Source organism: Thermobia domestica, chromosome 17, assembly GCF_964235325.1.
Source record: "Thermobia domestica chromosome 17, izTheDome1.hap1.1, whole genome shotgun sequence".
NCBI lineage: Eukaryota > Metazoa > Arthropoda > Insecta > Zygentoma > Lepismatidae > Thermobia > Thermobia domestica.
Window position 1 is genome coordinate 17,298,865 of NC_137470.1, and position 25,451 is coordinate 17,324,315.

The window sequence follows — 25,451 nt, forward strand, 5'->3', positions numbered from 1 at the left end:
AATCAGTCAGTTCAAAATCTGAACCCATGTTCGTCCCATTCTATATTGGACTAGTGTGCAAAACATAAGGACGAAAGTGAGTTTTACATGCTGTGTTTCTCCCAAATGGCATAAATCGGTGAAACTTGAACCATACATAGAAAGTAGTGCTACACTATGATACTGGAAACAACAGGAAGAAACACCCACTTACAAGAACAAAATTATATTTTTATACAGAACCAATAACTTAAACTGAAGTCATTGAGATTCACGATGGCCCACTTGACATTACAAGAGTAAAATGGTCCTTAAAAGGGTGTGTGATCACCACGGATAGCAATAAATACCCTATAACTTGCTCCCATGCTGCTAACAAGGTTGGTACAGTAATATGTTGATATGGTATAGAGTTTTATTGTTCCACCAGCGCTACCGACAGCTCCTGGATAGTTCTTGGTGCATGTGGACGTGCAGCAAGACACCTCCCCACAGCAACGCAACGTGCTCGATGGGATTCAAGTCGGAGGACAAGTAGGCCAGTTCGTTCGCCGAATATCATCTCGTTTCAAGATCTCCGCCACTACGCTATTTGATTAAGTCGCGCCGCGCATTATCGTTCATAAAGAAGAAGTTAACGGAGTACAGGTATCAATAACGTTGACCGGTGACTGTGCCGCCTTCAAAAATTGTAAGGTCGGTAAACCCATGAAACGTTATGCTTCACAAGAACACTGAACCACTAAAATTGTCATGTTCGACAATGTTCTTCACTTCATTGCGTGTTCCTAGCTTTCGCCAGATGAGTGCACGTGTCACTACTCAGTCTGAATATGCTCTCATTGGAGAGGAGGACGCGACCCCATTTGTCCTCTGTTCAATCCTGAAGATCTTGCCACCTAAATGTTGCCTTCGGGACATGTTCTCGTAAGTTCTACCACAGCAATGCATCTAAACAGCTCCCTGACTGACACACATTAACTCAACGCTTTTATTTAACTGCTTTGTGTTGATCACGCAGACATATTCGGTGCTATGCTCACGCTGACAGCACACTACGCAACATCTTGCTTACTGTGCACGTGTGGAAGACCTCTGACGACATGATGCCGGGCTTTAATTCACTTTCATTGAATATGCAATGCTTCACGTTACTTTATCTATCTCGTACTTTAAGTTCTGCACACCAGTGGATTATTTCATGTGACTGCTGAGTTTGACAAGGTCTATTACTATTTGATTGGATTTAAGTTTACCATCTTTTTCAGCAGTGAAGCTATATGAGAGATGGATCTACAGCTTAACGTGGAATCCGAACCATGTGAGCTCTCGCGCCAAAAGCGCGTACGTTAACCACTTAGCCACGAGGAAACTCTGCAACCATTTCAAATGTCATCAAGTGATGACCATCAAATTTGAGTATCATGGTTGGAGAGTGTTAATTACGATATTAACACTGGCAGCCGTTAAAGAGTTTTACAGTTTAGCTCTGTAGATTATTTTTAGATCATTATGAAGTTTACATTGTACTCCAAGGAAAGGACGCTTTCGGACGCAAAAGGAATAATCAAAATCGAAGTTATGTATGGACATACACATATTAAAGTCAATTAATTACATTTTTCCCACTACACTCATTGAGGTGATTCATGATCTAGTTCTAAAAACTATCTTCACTATATCCGATATATATATTGTAACGCCCCGCTTGTATAGCGTTACAGTATTTGTTTATTTTCGTTCCAGAAATAATTAATCTGTTTTTGTTTCATTTTAGTTTAAATTTCTCTGCGATCAGCGATTTATTTAATGAGCACAATTCTATACTACAGAAAAGAAGAAGAGGATTATTTTATTACATTTAATTTTAAATTTCGATTATCTGATGTTAGTTGATGGAATAAGAAAGAGTTTCCAGATTACTGATTAGCAAGAACAGTTTGATGAATTTTAACATATAAAATAAACAGAAACAAGATATAGTTAATCTTCAAAGCTACAGAAAATAAAATAATTATTTACAAAATCTTTAGTGAAGCTAAGTTTAGACCTGGTAATTTTAAAACTGCATAATAATTGTGGAAAGCAAACAGGTAAATCTTAAACTTTAAATAGCCAAATTTTTGAATATTTGTCTTTAAAGTCGTGAATAGAAAATAATGATGCAGCAGTAATAATATTATATGGGAAGGTCCATTCTTCCCATAATATAATGCCACTACTTAGAAATGTCGTGAAGATCTAAGACATATTACTGTCTTCTAAATTCTAGTTAAAATGACTTCAGAATTTCGGTAATCTCACAGATCTTTTCTGGATGCCGCATGGTTAGTAAGTAATGAGTGATTGAATCAGATCGTTATTTATGAACACCTTAACCAATAAGTTTGTATATTGATAGCTTCATGAATTCCATAACTGCATATTATTGTAACATACCTTCATTTTAAGGAATATAATACAATGCTGTTGACATCTCTCCTATTCCATATCAAAATTGTAATTTCAATAAATATGTATATTATGAAGAATATGTTAGCTTGCGATTGCAGCTAAGAATTATGAAGAGTACGTGGCGATTATAAATAATATTTAAGTATGGCGCCACAATGTTGATATAATGTATCATGGTGAAAACGAGTACTATATTAGTAACATATTTGGAACATGTTGGATGGAGACGAATCAGCTGTAATTCGTTCGGAAGCTGTAAAGAAAATTAAAATACATTACTTAACGGTTTTAAAAGAATCAATATACAAATAAAAATTAAGTATCTTACTATATCCAGTACTGATTTATAGAGGTTATCAAGCATATTTTCCTTTTTGCTGAAACTTAACCTAACTTCCAAAGAAAACTTCGAACTCTACTTACTAACTAACCTATTTTAAAGTTACTATTACTACTACTACTGTCATCGAAAATTCTATGATTAAACTAACTTAATCTAATAACTATTTTCTACTAAAACTGTTTAAGAAAATACTTACCTGTCTGGAATACCTTGGAATACGTACCGAAAATTGATGGACCGCTGTACTGGAATCCTGCCTTGCATATCTTCTATAGAGCTGTAAAGGAAAAGGAATATATATGATTAATTTGTTGTATCACTGCACTATTTCCAAATTGTGTTCTTTAAAAAAATATATTCAGATATAATAAACTAACAATATTTAATTTCTTGTTAAATAGTAAATTATTTATGTCAATTACTGAGGTAAGTCATAGACTATAAGCTACATATATTATGATAAATTGCTACTTACCGGAACAACTTTTGACGTTTCCTTTACGTAAGGGTCGACATCAAAAGAACCTACTTTTTCTTATCGTTTTTCTCGAACGTCATCGCGAATGGCGACACTGGGCCTTACTTTGTTTCAGAGCTGACATTGTAATTATTAATCTTTGAACAAAATAATATCGGCTGTATCCTGAAGCACAGGTGCAGTTACAATATATATATATATATATATATATATTAAGTATTCTACTTTGGCAAGTTGTTGGACTAATGATTTTTTTTTAATTTTCAGTTATATATATACGGGTCGAATTGACAACATCCTCCTTGTTTCGCAGTCGCTTAAACAAGGAGGGAAAAAGGTGTTTGTTACAAAGTATTGGTATAGATGGAATGGCTAAAGGAAGAATGATAAAGAAAAAGAGTAGCAGGATAAAGAGAGTTGAAAGAGTTGAGTCCGCGGAAATATGGAAAGCTGTTAAATATATGTTTAGTTGAAGCACATCAACGTGTAATACATCTAAACAGATAGGTAAGTCATAAATTCAAATTCAAATATCTTTAAAGCAAGCGAGATTTAGGAGAAGCTATTGTAACACGTAACCCTTGTCATCAAGAAAAAGAAGTAGAACAGAGAGCAATGATATGTGTTAAAAAAAAAAAGAAAAAGTAGGGGAGACCGGGGGCATTTGTAACAAATTTTACATTTTATTTTTTTTTCTCACGTGTTTATGCTCCGATAACTCTGAAAATTATACAATATCTTAAGTAAAGTTTTGTTGCTCCATTCAGTTTTTTTCATACATGACAATTTCTAATATAGAAAGTTACAAAGTATTTTATAACAGCATCTGTCTTGCTACAAACGTCCCCGTGCCCGGGTCAATTGTAACATATTTTATATGCTTCCAAAATTTACTGGTGCATTATCAGCTGCAAAACCGATGATCTTATTCTCCAAACAAAACTGATGTAATGTACCCATTAATACGTTCGACACAGTTTCCGAGGTTTCATTTTATATGCTATAAATTTTTAGAAGATATGTTTTTACATTAATATCAGTATCTACTTCACAGTATCGCACTAAAACAGGCATGAGTTTGGTTGCTTTACGATTGGAAGCATCACAAACAACAACAACGAAAGGAGCCTTTTTAACACTATTACTTAAAATATTTTCTGACCACACTCGCACCACATTTGTTAACAAGCCTCCGTTTTCGTTCTCGCACATGCAAAGTTTTTATTCACTGTTGATTTCAAAAGTTTGCTGGTGCAGTCCATGCTTCTAAAAGAGTGGTTATGTTTAACATTATGGTATGATCACACAAGTTCTAGTCGAATTAAATCTAGCCCTTCTGAAGATTCTGTGGTGAAAAAACTATCTAACTTACCTGCTTCGAAAGTTGATAAGCATTCAGTGTGCTACTTAGATTTTATGTGTTGTTCTATATCATATTTCCCTTTATTTTTTATAGAGAACTCCTTTTTACATACCGTGCACCATGCTTTGTAAACATAGTTACTGCGGGCCCTTTTAATGCAAGGATAGCTTATTTCAAACGCTTGATTATACTGACATTTTCCTGGCGAAATTGTTAATAAAATAAATCCTTCCAATCGTCGATAATATAATTGATTTAGTGTACGTACGCACGTTAATTAGAATAATAATCACTGTGCGATTCCCACTACCAAGAACTGACTCACTTTGAAGGGAAAACAAAACGCCGTGCCAAGAACTGTAGGAATACCAGATATAAATTCCGAAAATATAAATCATTCCAGATACTCAATCAATTTAATTAATAGTTTAATAATTAAAACGTTGAAAGTTTGGATAAATCTATCACTTTAATTTTGCCGTCTTTACTATAGTTTTGTACTAACTAATAAAAACAGTTTAGTTATTTTATTATTTTTTTTTCTTTTGCAAAAAGAAAATCTGGCAACCCTACAATGCAACGAGGACGAGAAACGCAGCACAGCGCAGCGGGTCTGGTTGTCAACGTCCAAGTTTTTACGGGAAAAAAATGCGATTTTAATGGGAAAATGGATTAAACGTTAAATGAAATTGAAAATACCACCAAAGAGTATAATTCGATATTTTTGGGAAGAAAAAAGAGTATAGAGTATATGAACCTCGAAAAGAGTATAATACTCTTAAAAAGAGTATGTCTGGTCACCCTACAGTTTACCCTTTACAATTACGCAATTCGTTACTTTCCAATGTTACTAGTTTGCCTACAATAAAATACGGTATTAAAAGTGTTCCTGGAGTTTTGAAAAACGCTGTATATATATATATATATATATATATATATATATATATATATATATATATATATATATATATTGGGGTCCCAGTTTGTTTCAAATTACTTTAGTATCCACCAAAACTTACCACAATAATTATTTTAAGAAATTAAACTATTTTTATTCCTTTTAAACTTTGTATTTTCTTAATACTTATCCTTCGCTTTACATAAATTAAAAATACACTTCAATCACTTATCGCTTCCTCACTTATTATATCTTTAACAGCATAAATAAAACAAGTTTAAACAAGTCTGGCCATAAGCTTTTGTTATCATAAAGTAATGGACTATTGTCCTTCTTGCCCTATAACTAGGGCTGCCATATATCCGTATTTTGTACGGATTGTTTGTATTCTGGGTCCGTGTCCGTGTCCGTATCGTACAAAGCATAAAATAAGAAACTGTCCGTATTCGACAGTTTTTGGACCTGCCTGAAAATTTCCGAGTCGGGAATCGACAAAATCCAGGGCGAAAAGAATTTTGTTTTCACCACATAACTTATATTTTAGTTACTATTAATAAAATAGGTTCTGTTTTTGAAAAGTGTCGCATATTTCCATTCCAGGGTACTTTTGGTTAAATTTAATATACGTAGTTTAATGACATGTTTTATCATATTTGTGTAATGAAAAAATAAAACATGTTAGTTTCCAATAGTGTTTTAAATATTACGGTAAACAATTGTGTGATAACCAAAAAAGGCGATTTTTAGGTAAGAAATTTCAAAATATTTGTTTTTGCGTTTGGGCCTACAGTGACTAGCAGAATTATTCGGACAGATCCAATGAAATACATATAACGGGCTATGACTCCGAAATGAAAACATATTTTGTACACAACAATACATAAGAAAAAGGAGCTATATAGGCATACCTGAAAAACACAATGAAGCGTGTAGTTGCTGTCAACAGAACGGATATAATTAATCGCAATGAAAATCATACCCAAATTTTCCCCAGCAAAATTATTCGGACAGTACGACATTTGTGAAATAATGTGAGCACTATGAGACGTGGCGCTAGTGCTGAGGGTTGTGTTAAGTACTGTAGTCGTTATCGTGGCAGTTAGATACAACAATTCGTTGTCAACACGAAGAATGGGTCAAAGAGGAAAGAACACGACGTTTGAAAAGCGGCAATTAGCAATTTTTCATTATGAAAATGATAAAAGCTGCAGAAAAATTGCAGAGATGTCGCAAATGAAAAAAGTACAGTATGTGATATTATCAAGCGATAGAAGGTTGAGGATAGAGTTTATTTCCTCCCCAACACGGGACGTCAAAAGACATTTTCGGAGAGACGGGAATCCGCAATAGTCCGAAAAAAAAGGATCAACGACTCAAGGATCAACGAAAGGATCAGTAAAAAAGAATCAATCAGCTTCAAAAATCGCTGCCGAGGTTGGAGAATAAATGGGGATCGACGTGAGTCCCGATAAAATTAGAAGAGTCCTGAGAAGAACTAGTTTTCATGGCCGTGTAGCATGCAGAAAGCCTCATATCAATAAAACAAAGAGGAAGAAAAGACTAGTTTTGCGAAATAATACCAGTATATGGGTGCCAACTGGTGGAACTACGTGATTTTTTTCTGATAAAAGTATGTTCAATATCTTCTGTTCTGATGGGAAGGTAATGGTGTGGAGAAGAAACAATACCAAGCTGGAGGAACAAAATTTCCACCGTCAGTAAAATACAAAGGAGGGAGCGTAATGGTATAGGGCTGCATGTCAGCGTCTGGAGTAGATGAGTTGGTGTTCATTGAACATCAATGAACAAACACTTCTACCTGCAAATTCTCACAGATAATTTAAAGAAGAAGGCAGAAAAATGTAGATACTAGATACATTCAAATTCTACCCGAAACACAGCTCATATTGTAAATCTGTGATTACTATACAATTGCCCAAAGACATTCCGTTCCCCTCTCCAGTCTCCAGATATGAACCCCATTGAACATTTGTGGGATAAACTAGAGAAACAAGTTCGAAATGTATTATAAACTAGAGAAACAAGTTAGAAATGTGTTATAAACTAGACAAGCAAGTTCGAAATGTGTGATAAACTTCGAAGGCGCATCTGAAGGACGTGCTTCGTCAAGAATGGGCCAAGATTATTGTTGCATACACTCGCAAACTTGTGAATTGTATGCCAAATAGACTACATGCAGTTCTTAAGCAGAAAGGACTGCCTACTAGATATTGAGTTTTATATTTTTTACTCGATAAGTGTCATATCTGGTCAGGTGTCCGAATAATTTTGCAACACCCAAATTCGTATTGTGTTTGTTTTGATCTCGCTACTTTACATTGTTTGTAAGTTATTTTATTTTCGAAGTGTAAAATTATTTATGTATGTTGGATGTCAGAGAAAATGATAGCATATCATTTGCATTTGCTTTTTCTTTGAAATAAATCCCATCTTTTGTTCAAACACTATAGTGTCCGAATAATTCTGCTAGTCACTGTATATCTTCGATAGGATGTCATTTTAAGGCCTCTCTATATTTTGGATCAAAAAATTATGGCAACCCTACCTATAACCAGGGGCTAAAAGTGTGGGAGAACGCGGGGCGACGCCGTCCCCATCTCCAAAAAAAAATATGTACGGCGTCCCCCAGTTCCTAAATAATACAACGGGCAAAGATAGGCAGGGTAACGGCGTGACGTCATGCCACTATCTGCCGTCCCCCTATCTTTTCAAACCCACTTTTAACCCTGCCTACAACTGCATATATATATAAACATTATCGTTGCAATATTATATGAAGAACTGAAAAATTGATTTACGTGTACTGTTCATATTGATAGGGCCTATTATATTGACCACATGCCAATATCCTTTTATTTTGTGGAAATTTTAGCTTTTAACATCCAACTCAAAGAAAATTAGAAAGTTCTTTTAATGAAGTTTTATTCTTAACTGTTGAATATACCCATGCTTCGTACGGGGGCTGTATTTGGAAGTCAACGCCTGTGGGAGTATCACCATTGATCTCAGCGACCGCGAAAACTATGAATTCGACACCAATATCCGTCATTTTCTACTACTTTTACATGTCCCGGTAAACGCCCCCCCCCCCCCCCGGTTCGAATTTTGACAAAAAAGTTTAACTTTGGTCTGGAGTCTGGACCAAGGTATTCGAGACTAGAATTTGGTAACTCTCAGTCAATTTGTCTGGTTCCCGAACCGGTTCCGTTAAACGCCCCCCTGAGACCCCCTGGTTCGAAATTTAAAAAAAAGGGCTTCGTCTTGACCTGGGGCCTGGGCCAAGGTACCTCTGACCAACATTTTGTAACTCTCGGTCCACTCGTCTGGTCCCCAGGCCGCACACAGACAGACAAACACACAAATAAACTCTTTATTTAATTTATATTAGATTTCCCAAATTTTTATGCAATACGAGTTAACGAACATTAAAAGTAAACAAGTCAAGTTGATGTATGGTTGATTTGAAGTCTAGCGTCCCACTCAGGCTATATAAGACAGTGGACCTAAAGCTTAGCGAGGGAATCCAAACCACATAAGCTCCCACCAGGAACCAAACGAGGTCTCCAGCGCCAATGGCGTATACGCTAATCATATAGCCAAAGGTGACTTCAACAGATCAATTCGACAAGTGAACAAATGAATCAGTAGGTTTGGAAAGATCATGAGTTATAAAATGACGATTTTGCTTTAATCCAACTTTTTATTTATTATTTTATTTTGTAACACCAATTGCTCACAACAAGTTCTTCATTTCGTACAATGACAAGAAAACTCTATTTTCTCAGAGACCTATCATTTCATATCTATCAGAATTTTCAAAAATTAGTTTTTTCTATGTTCTCATAACTTTACTTTTCTGACTCACGACATTTCAAAACTAGGCCTACTGATTCAAACAAATTACACGTCTCACAAATTTAACCTTCTAGATCACAAATTTAACCTTTTCCACTGACGTGACACCAGGGCATATTAATTATTAATATCACCATAAGTCATACGTACTACCAACAGGGAATCGCGCACCACCAATGGTATGCGTACCATAGGTTAGAAACCCTGTTCTAAACGAATACAATTTGACACAATCCAAACATGAGCATACACTAATTTCGTAGTAAAACCTGTAAATAAAAAGTTAATTTTCGAGTAAATACAGAAAATTGTATAAAATTTCGAGAAAATGTAACTTTCCTCAATTCCCACAATTTTTTAATTGTTCGCCATTTTAGTTGTTACTAGTATTAGACGAAACAAGGACCCTTAACTAACTATCTAATTCTATGGCCTATGGAACACGGAGGTTCAATGCCGCGTTCACAAAAGCTCTACACTGACTTTTATTCTTTTGCCAACTGGATTCAGTTTCTACTTTGTACTCGTATTTCTGCGAGATCCATCTTAATATTGTCCTCCCATCTGCGACTAGGTCTTCCTAATGGTCGTTTCCTGATTGGAATAGTAGTTAAGACTTTGAGAGCGTTCCTATTTTCTTCCATTCTGGCTACATGACCTGCCCACCTGAGCCTCCTAAATTTGATGACTCTAACAATGTATGCTAAACGGTATAAATTATGTATTTCTTTGTTATGAAGTTTCCGCCATTCCCCGTTCCCGTTTCTCTTCGGTCCGAATACTCGTCTCAGGATTTTATCCTCAAAAACTTTCAGTCTACGTTTTTCCTTCAGAGTAAATGATCATGTTTCGCAACCATACAGAACAACAGGCATGATTATCGTTTTTATATATATTTTAAGCCTCAAATTACTCGATAGGATTCGCGACGAAAAAATATTTTGAACTGAATAACACAAATTCCTGCTTTTAGTCGATATTTAATTTCTTATCTTTATTTCTTCTAAAATAGGCCTATAGGAGACAAATATTTATCTGGTGTATTTGCATGGCATAATTGGTTAGCAAAACGATGGTGCAGCAAGATCATTTAGCAGAGAGGCAAACAAAACTCATTATTTAAAGGTTTATAGAACACTCTGGAGGTGTTTTGAAACTTCATAAAGATTTTTGTTCGATATTTCTGGTTAAATGATAAGCTAGTTGTCAACGTTGGACCAGTTCCAACGAAAGCAAACTTATGCTTTGCCAGTTTCGAGATCGTGTTTGGGCTCCCGACGGCCACAAATCAAACAACAGACGAATTCTTTTTTTCTTTCTTTTCTAAACGAAGTCAATCAGCAGATCGAGTGACGTCACCCTAAAAGACAGTTCAAACAACAGACAACTAAGTTCAAACGAAGAACATAACAACAGAAGGCCTTGAATATTAGATCTATTACTTTTCTTTTCTTTCTTTTTTTTTAAAAAAAGATATCAAATTTCGACAAAAGGAACAAAGTTAACAACGTAGATTAACACACGTATTCCAGAAAACACCCTCCCAGTAATTGTGTATTTACGAACAAATTAAGGTCAAGAGAAAAGAAGAAATAAACTAAACATACATGTGCTTTTAGTTCAATTCTTGCTGATGACAATGTTGACACAAACAACGTCGGATTTCCGACTAGGCAAACAAACCAAGCTGACAAGGGTGCTGGTTGCTCCGCTGAGATCCGAACGAGACAATTGTGTTTGCATTTCATATGTTATAACTAGACAGGTCCCAAAGTTATACGTGCCACCGGGCGGAATATCGTGAGTTACAACATATTTTGTAATGTAAAAGCTACAAAGCTGGCAGAATAGTTTTAACCGGGTCATTTGTTCGGAAACGGTTGGGTAAATGGAAAACTCAGCGAACACGTATCTCATTATTTTCAAGGACACATTTTTTGGGATAAAAAATTTGGCCCAGGGTTCCCCGCAGGGTCCCAGACGGGGTCCAACTTAAAATTATCAAATGACAAGAGGGGTTAAGTAGCACATCGTTTGAGAGCTGTTGTAAAACGAAAGAAAATGGAGCAAGTCTAGACTCTCTACGAGAAACCTCTGAAAAATGGCAACGGGTCAAAATGTAAACAAAAAAATAATTGAAAAGTCCATGGCCACCCCTATAAATCGGAAACGGCGAGACAAGTGTGAAAACAGGAAAGGAAGTGTGGCATTATTTTCAAAGCACAACGGTTTAAGTTAAAACGTCTTGCCCCAGGGAACCCACAGGGCCTCAGGTGGGGTCCAACTAAAAAGTTTCAAATGGCAGGAGGGGTTAAGTAACACATCGTTTGAAAGCTGTTGTTAAATGAAAGAAGATGGAGCAAGTCTCGACTTTCTACGATAACCCTGTGCAAAAATCGGTGGGTCAAAATGTAAACAAAAACTTAATTGAAAATCTATGGCCTCCTTGAATCCAAGATGGCTGCTTAAAAGCTATGTCATTCATTACAGTAGAAATTTAAATCTCTATTTTTTTCTATTTTGTATTTACAAACAATAGGAAGATTAAAGAACAATTGAATTTCGATTCACTTCAACTATTATTTCATTCTCTAACAACACATATAGGCCTATGTTTTTTCCTAATGCACGTTCGTCGCGGTTCTCTCGATATCATTTACGTAAATATAAAAATATGCGATGAACACACAACTCTGACTTCCTCTTCATACTGCTAAACAAAAGTGGAATACCTTGGGGTATTTTCTAACTTCATCATACGTAGTTCATACATAAAGGACTTGCTGCACCGGTCAGGTTGGGGGCTATATTGTAACGTATTCGTAATGGTTTCATTTGTATGTTATTCGTTGGTTTGATCGCAATATTTCAAGCACTATCAAGCATGCAGAAAAACATTCATTTACAAGATTTGCGAGCAGTACCAAACCACGTGTGTCATTTCAGTACATCAAGCTGTGTCAAACTTTATTGGTTTGGTAAGAATATTCCAAGAAATAGCATACTTATATACAAACTGATTTTTCACGCTGGCAGCCACATTGGATTACAGATGATACTCTTTGATACTTTGTGGATATCTAATATTAACCATAAACGTAAATATCACATTTCGCTTCTCCAACACTAGTTGTTTGAGCTGGACATGTTTTCGATACATAGTGTGGCATTTTGAACTCAAGATGTCGTGTGTTTGAACATTTCGCATCTTTTGTCACCTACTTATCAACATTCATGCCAAATTTGGTTTTCCTAGCATCAGCAGTTTGGTATGCCTATCCTTTCGATATAGGTTTTAACCATCTTGGATTCAAGGTGGCCATAGATTTTCAATTAAGTTTTTGTTTACATTTTGACCCGCCATCATTTTGCACAGGTTTATAAAGTCGAGACTTGCTACATCTTCTTTCATTTAACAACTTTCGAACGATACTACCTAACCCCTCTTGCTATTTAAAACTTTTTAGTTGGACCACACCTGGGATACTGTGAGTTCCCTGGGACAAGACGTTTTAACTTAAACCGTTGTACTTTGAAAATAATGCCAGACTTTTTTTTCCCGTTTTCACATTTGTTTAACCGTTTCCGATTTACAGGGGTGGCCTTGGACTTTTCAATGAAGTTTTTGTTTACATTTTGAACCGCCGCCGTTTTGCACAGGGTTATCGTAGAGAGTCTAGACTTGCTCCATTTTCTTTCGTTTTACAGCAGCTTTTAAATGATGTGCTACTTATCTCCACTTGTCATTTGAAAATTTTAAGTTGGACCCCGTCTGAGACTCTGGGGCAATGTTTTTTACCCCAAAAAGTTTGGCTTTTGAAATGATGGAATACGTGTTCACCGAGTTTTCCATTTACTCAACCGTTTTCGAACAAATGACTCGGTTCAAATTGTTCTGCGAGTTTTTTTTTTTTTTTTTTTTGGTAGCTTTTACATTACAAAATATGTTTAACTCACGATATCCCGCCCGGTTGCACGTATAACTTTGGGATTCGTCTAGTTATAACATACAAAATGCAAAAACAACTGTCTCGTTCGGATCTGAGCGGAGCAAGTTCGTGACCCTCCCTTGTGAGTAGAGCCGCAGAACTCCGCGGGGGGGGGGGGGCAAAGAATTCGATATTTTTGGAAGAATAAATTATTTTTGTAACATTTTACGTTTTGTTTAGTTTGGTATACTTCATTACTACTCTAAAATAGAAACCTAAACGCACAGAGGGGGAGGCAGGGTGGCTCAGTGGTATAGTGCTTACCTCTATTGCGTGGGGTCTTTGGTTTGATCCTTGTAAAAGTAAATTTGTGATGGACAACATCGCGTCCGTGGGTTTCCTCTCACTTTATCATTCCACCAACTCTTCCATCATCATTTACTTGCCTTAATCGTGGGACGTTAAATTGAAATATTTAATATTTTTTATTTTCATTTTCTAAACCCACAAAGGATAGGAATGGCGAAAGAAGCCTTTTAGGAGGAAGAAAATATTATTTTGTGGAACTTTGAATAAAGAGTTCAGAAAAAGACCCATAAAATGCTTTGTGTGGAGTATAGTGCTATATGAGGTAGAAACATGGACATTATGTAAAAGTTACGAAAAATAACTGGAAGACTTTGAAATGTGGATGTGGAGAAAAATGGAGAGAATTAACTGAGTCGAGTGGAAGACGAATGAGATGGTGTTAGAAATAGTGCGGGGAAAAGAACAGTTTTAGATATTACTAGCATATATTTACCCGTTTCGCTGGGTTGAAATGAAAATTTAAATGCACAACTCCGTATCTCACGTGTTTAGTACCCGTGAAATATGCTGTTTTCGTTTTCAATGGCGTCGATTTAAACGGCATCGGAAAGATCATTGATCATCTCGGCGACCCTGAAAACCATGGATTCGACACTAATATTGGCCATTTTCGATCATTTTATTATCTTCCCCATTCCCAAATTGAGGGGATGAATTAGGTTTTAAACGGGATCGGAAATGTCACCGGTCATCTCAGCGACCCCGGAAACTATGGATTCGACACTAATATGGATTATTTTTGATCAGTTTTATGTATTTCCCTTTCCTCTCTCCCATGATGAGGGGCTGAATTTGGATTTAAATAGCATCAGAAGTGTCACTGTTCATCTCGGTGACCCCAAGAACTATAGATTCAACACTAATATCGACCATTTTTGAGCATATATATATATATATATATATATATATATATATATATATAGGCCCCACCCCCATGTTGCGGGCCATGGCATCCGAAGTGTCACCATTCATCTCAGCGATCCCAAAAAGTGTCCATTCAGCCCTAATACCGGTCATTTTCGATAATTTTTAAATATATCTTCCTCCCCCAAGTTGCGGGGTTGAATTTGAATTTAAACGAGATTGAAAGTATCATTGTTCATCTAAGCTACCCCGAAAACTATAAATTCGACACTGATAGTGGCCATTTTCGATCATTATTATATATAGCCCTTCTCCCCCTCCTCCGTGCTGCGGCACATGGCATCAGAATTGTCACTATTAATCTCAACTACTTCTATAACTATGAATTCGACACTAATATTAGTCATTATCGATCATTTTTAAATGTTTATCTCCCTCCCATAAGGGGTATCTTCCCCTTTCCCAACTATCAGGTTGAACTTGGATTGAAACAGCATCAGAAGTGTCACTGTTTCTCTCATCGACCCTGAAAACTATGGATTCAACACTAATATCGGTCATTTTAGATCATTTTAAAATTTCTCTCCCCCTCCCCTAAGTTGCATCGTCAAAGTGAATAGCCTAAAGTAATCCCTGCCCCTGAAATCAGGTATGTTGAAAATTTGATTGAGATCGGTCGGGTGATTCAAGAGTGATGAAGTCACAAATGCAGTCATTTTTATTTTATTTTTTTTTCATATATCTCTCTCCTCCCCCTCCCCTAGGTTGGCTCGTCAAAGTGAAACGATAAAAGACTCCCAAGGCCCGACCCTCATATACGTTGAAAATTTTATCGAAGTTGGTTGGGAGGTTCAAAAGTTATTAGGTTTTATTAGTTTTTATTTATACGTCCCCCTCCGCTCCCCAACCCGTGGAATATACCGTTAAAGTGAAATTACAAAATTGTTTCCAGATCCAAACCTCATGTATCTTGAAAATTTGATTGAGATCGGTCGGATAGTTCAAGAGTCAATAAGTTACAAAAATAGTCACTTTCAGTTTTATATAAATTGATTTTTGTATATCTCCCCTATGTTTCTCCGTAAAATTTAAATCATAAAAATGATCCCAGGCCTGAACTCCATCTATGTTGAAAATTTCATCAAGGTCTGTGGAGTGGTTCAGGAATTATTAAGTTTTATTTATTTTAATCCCCCACCCGCCCGTCACTTCTACCATTGAAGTAAATAGCCTAAAACCAGCCCAGCCTTGAACCTTATCCTTGTTACAAATTTAATCGAGATCGGTCGGGCGTTCAGGAGATTTAGAGTCACAAACATAGTGATTTTCAATTTTATATATATAGTTTAGCGTTTGGCTAGCTGGGTGCTCCGCCCCCAGACCCCCGAGTCTGCTTGGTCTATGACATCTCATTTCTTATCTGTCGGCCTTTGCATCATCAGTGAATTTCGTGAACTTACTCTTCGTATTTCCTGAATCTGCCCATCCGGGATCTTCGCCCGCACACACTGTCTTTACTCGGCCAACGGCTTCGCACCTCTTGAACCCACAATTCTATTGTTTCTTTTCCTATTTCGATTGTCTAAAAGATAAGATTTTGTATCCCAAGAAAATTCCATTTAAGTAGCATGGGAATTTTTCCATCCCCCTTTAGACTCCCTCAAAGTAAAAATATTCACTTTTGGCAATTTTCCTGTCGGTTAGTCCTGGAAGGCTACAATACAATCATGCTAAATTTCATCATTCTAATCCTGCCGGAAGTGCCTAAACATTTTCGGGTGTAGAAGACGTCCCGTATAAATAACATGGGAAAGAATTTTCCGTTCCCCATAAAACCACTCTACGGTTGGGAATTTTTAGTTCTGATGATTCACTTAGGTAACGCTGACAAAAATATTCAAGCATACCGAATTTCAAGTTTTTATTCCAATTCTAAGTACCTAAAACATGAGATTATATGTCCAAAAAAAGGTCCATTTAAAAAACATGGGGAAATTCTTCATCCCCTCTTTAGACCATCTGAAAATTAATATATATATATATATATATATATATTAACTTTTGGCAATTTTCCTGTGGGTTAGTTCGGGAAAGCTTCAATCATGATAAATTTAATCATTGTAGCGCTACAGGAAGTGCTCAATAATTTATGTCAGTTCATGTAGTTTTATATATGGTTAGAATTGAGAAGAGGAAGAGAAAGTGGTTGAGAGATTGGCTAAAAAGGAACTGTATCATGATGGATGTACTAGAATCTATGGTGGCAGGAAAGAGAGGGAGGGGGCGAAGGAGGCAACAATTAATGAATGATATTAAAATAGGGTTACCAACCGTCCAGTATTTTACCTGACAATTCGGTTTTTGACTTCCGGCGTCCGATAGAACTCAAAACCGGACGTTAAACGTCCGGTATTTTTTCCCCTTAGTGATTCTGTTCTCTACCCTATCCAGATTATTTTGGAGTGATAAATGAAATAGTTTTTGAATGAACATGGTTAAAGCAAAGCTTTCAATTCGCTTTGATATCGACTTGTCGTGCGCGGAATTTTTTTAAGAGTTGAAGTCAGGAACATTTACTGAACTTACCATAAATGCTAAAGTTCAACAAAAGTACATTTTCAAGAGCGCAGCTAGCATTTCTCCATCCTCAGATACATCTTATTAAATAATGCATCAAGATCCAGTAAAAATCTGTAGGCATTATGAGGCATTAACAGCCGCAGCTGAGCTGGTATATTAAGGAAGAGTTATTTTTCAAGTACATTTTGTGCATGTCATAATTATGTTGCCAATTATAATTGCTTTTCTGTTTTAAATATGATGTATTATTGATGGTAGATTAGAAATATTACAGGTGGCGACTCAACCAAAAGTGGAATAATTAAGTTTAATACTTAAAAAGTAATCATAGTTATTAAATTCGAACTCCGAATGGCTCAATTTTATGTGAGGTAACAACTATCTGGTTGTTCACATTTTTGACGAGCGATGATGACACAATCTTAAGAGTATACGTACTCCAGGAGGGTGTCCGGCATTTGCATTTTCAAAAGTTGACAACCCTTATTGAAACAAAAATCGTACGTGAAGACGAACAGGTTAGCTGAAGACCGTGGAGCATGGAAGATTCTCAATTGTGGAGATGGATCTGCCAATAATGGCATAATACCTATGATGATGATAAATCCACAAAGACACCTTTATACACAAAAAAGTAAATATTCTGGAAGAGAGTCTATGGAAAAATGAAATGAAATCTTTGAGTTTTACGTCCCACGGATATGCCGGTTAGGCTAAAGGAGACGGTGATAATGAGTAATGAATGAAATGGTGGAATGAAGAAAGTGGGAGAAAACGGGAGAACCCCGAGAAAACCCACGCACACGGGAGAGTCTATGGGTAAAGCAAAACTGTCAAAGATATTCTGGAACGATTCCATTACTGGACAGATCATCACGCGGTGAGTGTGGTGGTTAGTATTGTAAAGGCCCGGGAAAAAAACGGAAATATTGGGAAAAATTGAAATTTTCGAATATTTTACTACATTATGCTTTTAAAATGAAAACTATTTGATATTTACTAGTTTACAGTATACAGTTTATTAACTAGATCATTGAGTACTTATTTTTCTTCTATTAGAATAGGCAAATTTTGTGGCAACAAACATATTTGTACCACACCTTTAACGTTAGCACCGTGATAGTATGGAGTTATGACTACAAAAGATCCTAAAATATAATCCTAGTTAGATTAATTAATATAGACGCATTTAAATTATCTTAAGTAATTTTATAAAGTTACCGTTTTATGGCAGGGAAATGTTAAATAACAGGACCAGAATCATTTTAGTTAATACCAGTATGTTAAAATCAAATACGTATAGTATATATTTTATGGAGATACGTATTGTCCTTGTGCTATGTAAAATTTCCGGAAATTTTGAACCCATTAGAAAAAAATCTTTTGTTCGGAAATATTGGCAAGACCCGGAAAATATAATTTGAGAACTATTTCTTCACCTGATACTAATCTTATTTGCTGTAACGTGTCTCCAGCATATATAAACGTATTTCGCTAGTAGGAAATATACTTAAAGCAGCAGCTTTTAATTTTACTTTTTAGTTTTCTGATTTCTGGCAAAAATCCCTCTTTATTATTTGTATATTTTTCGAACTCTCAAAACAACTCAAAAAGAGAGATTATCTTATTTACATATACACACATACATCGTAGAAAAGCGTGTGCCGTAGTGATCTTTACATTTGTATTATAGAGTAAAATGAATGAAAAAGGGATTTAATTTAAGATTAGAAACAGCGCTGTTTCCTTCTATACTGTTTCCTTCTATATTATTATTATTATTATTATTATTATTATTATTATTATTATTATTATTAATAATAATATTTTATATTATTATTATTATTAGTATTATTATTATTTTGGTAACCTATTCACCTTCCTTTTTCCTCCCTGTATTCCACTACAGTATATTTTTGCGATAGAGAGTTGGTGTTTTCTTAATTTAAATGATCTGGTATTATGGTTAGTCTTTTGTCAATGTCATGTGATTGCTATACTTAAATTTGATTGGTTGTTTATCCTTCTGATGAAGTAGCTTTGAAATTAAGTGATTGGTCCCGTCACTTGTTCTCTTCGCGAGGTATGTGTTACACCATATTTAATATTGTGTATAGTATATTTTATTTTGTGAATTTAAAATCTATTCTGGGTTTTTCCGTGAGTATATATATATATAAAAATGTAGATAGAAAATTGATAAATATTCTAATTGAACCATCAGTTCAAATATTGGTATTGAATTTCTATAATATAAATATGTGTATTTCAAATATGGTTTATGCTGAATATGTCTTGTGATAAGGCAGGAGCCATCTTGGACTTTTACTTCATGCAACATGTGCCTGATAAATGTTTCGGTAATTATAAATTTCTTGTGGTTTTTGCATGAATCGAAATTGTTTAAATCTACTAGTAGTTGAAAATATTTTTCAAAATCGGACAAACTTTTACGAACTTTACAAATTCGTTGTTAGATTCAACATTACGTTTATTTTTTTTAATAATAATAAAATTTGTTAATGCTATCGGAATTCTTTTCTGTGTTGTTTATCAAGTAGAGTTATGTTCCTGCAACCTTTGAAAACTTATTATTATTAGTTGAACTTTAGCATACCATTCTCTTTCAGTGGCTTACATTTTTACGTGCGTTAAGCGGCGTTGTAAACCACATACCTGGCCCGGGAAACTCTTCTCGGAGGGGCTACTTGTTTGAGTAGAGGGAAGGGAACGTAAAACTTTCTTTCCTGATTTTCAAAGATTTAGTTTTTCTGGGAAGGGACGGTAATGTCAACATTGCCCACCTTGGCTGTTACAAAAGAAGAGAACAAGTCATTTTTTTATGGTATGCTTTAAAAGTTTAAAGTCAGTTATAGTCTTCATTGATAATATAAAGCAGGCGGGATTGAACCCAATTCTTGGTACATGTTAGTCAATATCCTTGCTTACTTGTTTATATTCATCATGGCTTTTGGTGGTGATAGTTCCTTTTTTATGGATGAGATACCACTTTTTAAGGAAAATGAAAATGTAGAACACGTAGAGCAAAGAAAGGTCGAATCAATATTTTTGAAAGAAATTGCTACAATGAATCCAATTGACCAAAGACAGGTCGTAGAAACGTTATCAGAAGGAGAAGCAAAATCACTACTCTATAGATTCCTTGCAAATAAAACAGCTGACCCACAGTCGTCTGTTGACCTTGATAAACAGGAGGTAGCTAACGTAGTACCTGTGAGTAATACAAACACGGTGCCTGTTGTACCAAGTGTTCATTCACCTTTTGCTGGCTCGCTAGTTGATAAGAATGTGCAAGGTCAGCAATATAACTTAACTTCTTCTTCGAATGCTTGTTTTTCAAAACTAGAACAGAATTCCGCAGCTTTGGTACTTCGATCTTTCTTTGATAATTTACCAAGTTCTGATGGATCTAACCCTATAGTGTTATATGAGTTTGTTAAACAAATAGATGAGTTTTATAATGTAGACCGTTTTCCCTTCCCGGCATTACTGTATTCCTTAAGAGGAAAAGTATCAGGTCCTTTAAAAAATGTATTACTGGAATTGCCTAGTCAGCTTCGTACCTGGGAGCTCACGCGAGATTATATTTTTCATAATTTGTTATCGGAATGTGCTATACAACCCATAGTTGTTGAATATATGTATAAACCCCAAGGTCAGGCGGAGAACTTGAAAGACTTCGTTAAACGTTTAGTCACAGTGGACCGCTTGCTTAAATTAAATTGTGGTGATGAGAGATTAATAAGTTTCATTACCAGTGGCGTTCTGTCTCGAATTAAAGGGAGGTTATTTTATAACCAGAAACCTAAAACTATGAGTGAATTACACCGATTGGTTAACGATTACACCTTTCATGAACTCTATTCTAAACAATTTGATTTTAAGGTGCGCTCTCAAGTAGGGTTGCCAGTTGTGAATAAAAACTTTACAAATAAACAAAAACAAAAAACTGTTGCGTGCTTTCTTTGTGGCGGTCCGCATTTAAAACGGAACTGTAGTTTAAATAAAAATTCGTCTTCATCTATGTCGTTTGTTGGAAATAATGAAAAGAAAGTGTGCTCTGTAGAAGATAGTGGGGGCGTTGCCTTGGTGAACCTTAAAGTTGGGGATTTTTCAGTCGTCTCTGCCTTAGATTGTGGGTGCACGGCTAATTTAATTAGTTTGGACCTTTTTAATAAAGTTAAGAACTTTGATGAAGTCCGTGTTAATTATAAAGACTGTTTTCGTGGAAAAACTATTAACAGAGAAGCAATAGTGTTACGTCCTTCAGTGTTGCTACCCTTGGTTATAGATGGATATAAGTTTCAGTGCAAGTTTTATGTGATGAAAAATCTTGAATATCCAATTCTTTTGGGACTCGATTGTTTTCGTCGAGAGGGATTATGTATTGACTTTGATAAAAACACGTTATATTGGACCAAGTCAAAAATAGAAGTTCCCTTAGTAAAATCTTCTCCCCCCTCCCCTCTTACTTATAACAAAAGGAAGCCTGTTGCTGGTTTTTATCCTTCCAGGGAGGGGAGTGTGAGCGAAGCTGCCGCCAAACTTTTCTTGGGAGATTCTTCGCCTCATTCCCGTAGGCCCTGGACTTGTAAGAGAAATTTTGACAACGGAAGTAAACATCCTAGTAGGAAAGATTTGGATGCGACCAGGGCACCGCAGATAAGGAGCCGTAAGCCTTCTAAGCCGACCAGAAGCGACACAGTGGGACTACATGGTTACAGGTACTCTTGCAGCGAAAATTTTTCTTCCAGGACATTTCATTTGCCTTCATCAAATTTAAAAAGAAAAATAAATGTTACTTCGGACTCTAATTTTGAGAAAAATAATATTTCAATGTTAGAAAATGAGCCCGTGCCTGGGCCTTCTTCGCGACCTGATACTTGTAATGTAGTAAATGACGAAAACTTCGGTGAGAAACGTGTAAATTGTGATGTTAATAATGTCAATTATGATAATGAAATAGGGGGCGATCTATTGTTATGTATGTTACAGTCAGGTGATGAGAGTAAGTGGGATATTACTGTAGAAGAGAGAAAGAAAATTATAGATGGTATAGATAAAAAGTTATTGGAACAAGATAAGAGTTTAGGGGCTTATGTAGATAGGTTATTGAGTAAATATGATAATGTGATCACTCATCGTATAGGCTGCATTAGTGATTTTGTATACCATATCCAAAGAAAATCAGATGAAGTGATACGTGAGAGACAATACCCTTTTTCGAGAACTCAGCAGAAGGAATTATCCCATATTATTGAACAATTATTGGAAAATAATGTTATTCGTCCTTCACTCTCTGAGTTTAGATCTCCTTGTTTTCTTGTTAAGAATAGGGATTCATCTTCCAGGCTAGTAGTAAATTTCGCTCGGGTGAACAATATCATTTGTAGAGATGGGGTCCCGTGTCCGAACCTCGACGAGTGTATTAGTTCGCTTTCTGATGCAAAAATTATGTCAATATTTGATGCCCGTCGAGCTTTCTTCCAGGTCCAGCTGTCCCCTGAGAGTAGACAGCTCACTGCCTTCGCTGTACAAGACAAATTATATGAATACGGGCGTGTACCGATGGGAATCTGCATTGGGACACATGCCTTAATGAGGGCTCTTAATGATATATGGGAGACTTGAGAGGAAAGGGAGTTGAATTCTACGCTGACGACATTGTTGTATATGGACGTTCTATTGAGGAACACAATTCCATGTTGGAACAAGTTCTCTCTCGTTTTTCGAACAGAGGCCTCACTCTGTCTCCCGACAAATGTAAGATATTGAGGACAAAAATTGAATTTTTGGGCTTCTTGATCGAGGACGGTGAGATTAAGATGTTACCCGAAAGGCTACAGCCAATTAGGGATATTAAACCCCCTCAAAACCGACGTGGCCTTGTGAAAATTTTGAGCTTTTTAAATTTCTATTCTCGTTTCTGTAATGATTTCGCGGGCCTTATCGAACCCTTATCGAGAATGCGTTCTCCACGTGAGAAATTTGTTTGTTGTCCCAGAGAGGACTCTTGTTTGGAGCAAATAAAGCGATCTTTTGAAGAACAGATTATTTTGTCCATCCCCAATTTAAATAAAAGATTTTATTTGCATGTAGATTCGACGTTGAGATCTCAAGCCTCAATTTTGTCTCAGAAAACGGACGAGGGCTTGTTGAAACCAGTTTGGTTTTTCAGTAAAACTTTAAAACCCGCTGATTTTAATAGAACAATATATCAATTAGAATTGCTTGCCATATATAATGCGGTGATGCGCTTTCGTTCATTCTTGAGTAACGAATTTACTATATTTACAGATAATAATGCTCTCGTACACATGTTACGTAATCCGAAGAATTTAGGTCGTTATGGTAATATAGTACAGAATTTATTTGAATTTAAATTCAAAATTGTGCACATTTCGAGTGCAAAGAATTTCCAAGTGGATTTTTTGACGCGGATTTATGAAATCAACCCCACGGATGTAGATGTTGATCTTTGTTCCATTAGTTCCGCGGAGAATTGTATGTTTAGTCTATGGAGTTTAGTCATTGTCACATACAGATATTGTACAACATCAACGAACAGAAGCTGATACTAAAGATATCTATCGGGAGGTGGTTGGACATGGTGGGGAATACCAAGATTATAAGATTGTGAAGGATATCTTGTATCAAAATACTAAGGCGAAATATTCACCTTATAAGGTTTTGGTTCCCCGTTTACTTGTCCCTATGTTATTAAGTTATTATCATTCAATGTTACCTAATGGGGCTTACCTTGGGATTTTGAAGAGTTACAAGAAAATTTCCAAGTATTTCACTTGGAAGAACATGTAAGATGAAGTTCGAGAGTATGTGAGAGGGTGACATGAGTGCCAACTTTCGAAGGCTCGAAACTATCTTCCTCAAGGGCAGTTGATCTCAGAATATTGTTCTGAAGTGAATGTCATAACTACGTAGATTTGGCTGGGCCTCTCCCGTGTAGTTATGGATGCCGGTACATTCTACTTTGTCTCGATAATGCGTCTTGATTCCTTCATTTAGTTCCTTTACGTAATGCAACGAGCAAGCTTGTTATCAAAGCCCTGAATGATATTTTTTGTCGTTTCGGATTTTGTCGTTCTCTTACGAGCGATAGGGGCCCGTGTTTTTCTTCTGTGGAATTCAAGAATTTCCTCTTTGGAAATGGAATAAAACATATTAGGAGCTCTCCTTACTTTCCTGGTGGTAATGCAGTCGAGAAATACGAGAGATTAGTAAAAACTAGTCTGAAATCCTATTTGAATGGAAAACAGGAGAAATGGGCATATTTTATAAACCAACTGCAGTTTTCTCTAAATACTGCTGAACATTCGGAGTTGAAATTTTCTCCATTTAGATTGTTTCTTGGGAGAGATCCTATTGATACCTTGATGGTTAAGTGGAAAATTTCCTCTGTAGATATTGATGGCCCTAATAATGCCACTATATGGGAGCAAGCTTTAGAAAACATGCACAAAGCTTGGGAAGAGAGACGAAGGTTATATAATAAGCGTACTGTTCCTGTCACCTTTGCTGTCGGTGATCGTGTTTTGATCAAATCACAGCAAAAGTCATCCCTACAGGATAAGGTTACAAAATCATTAGCCTTTAATGTCCTGTTACTGTGATTGCTAAACCTACGGCAAATACATTAAAATGTAAAACAAATGATAATAAAATAGTTGTGACGCATACTACTTTAGCTAAGCTCTACAGAGCCCAGAAATGTTTGTGGTGGAACCATGTAAGGCAAATTGTTGTTTCTTGAATTGTATATTTATTGTTCATGTTCATCATCATTCATTCGCTACTAACCCTTTTCATCATCATTTCATCTCATGCTCATTACTATATTGTATTGTACATATGTGTTTTGGTTTAAAATGAAAAATATTCTCAAGATTTTTTTTGGAGGGGGATGTTGTGCCGTAGTGATCTTTACATTGGTATTATATAGTAAAATGAATGAAAAAGGGATTTAATTTAAGATTAGAAACAGCGCTGTTTCCTTCTATACTGTTTCCTTCTATATTATTATTATTCTTCTTCTTATTATTATTATTATTATTATTTTGGTAACCTATTCACCTTCCTTTTTCCTCCCTGTATTCCACTACATTATATTTTTGCGATAGAGAGGTGGTGTTTTCTTAATTTAAATGATCTGGTATTATGGTTAGTCTTTTGTCAATGTCATGTGATTGCTATACTTAAATTTGATTGGTTGTTTATCCTTCCGATGAAGTAGCTTTGAAATTAAGTGATTGGTCCCGTCACTTGTTCTCTTTGCGAGG

The 25,451-nt window shown here is 35.9% G+C and overlaps 1 long non-coding RNA gene across 1 annotated transcript in view; it reads left to right on the forward strand.

The window, feature by feature from the left end:
* The window catches only part of LOC145674483 (uncharacterized), a 495,535-nt gene that overhangs the window by 430,310 nt on the left and 39,774 nt on the right, over positions 1-25,451 (forward strand). The window contains exon 2 of the long non-coding RNA XR_014128954.1: positions 3,522-3,761. This is a non-coding gene — a long non-coding RNA (uncharacterized LOC145674483). The remainder of the gene's footprint in view (positions 1-3,521; positions 3,762-25,451) is intronic.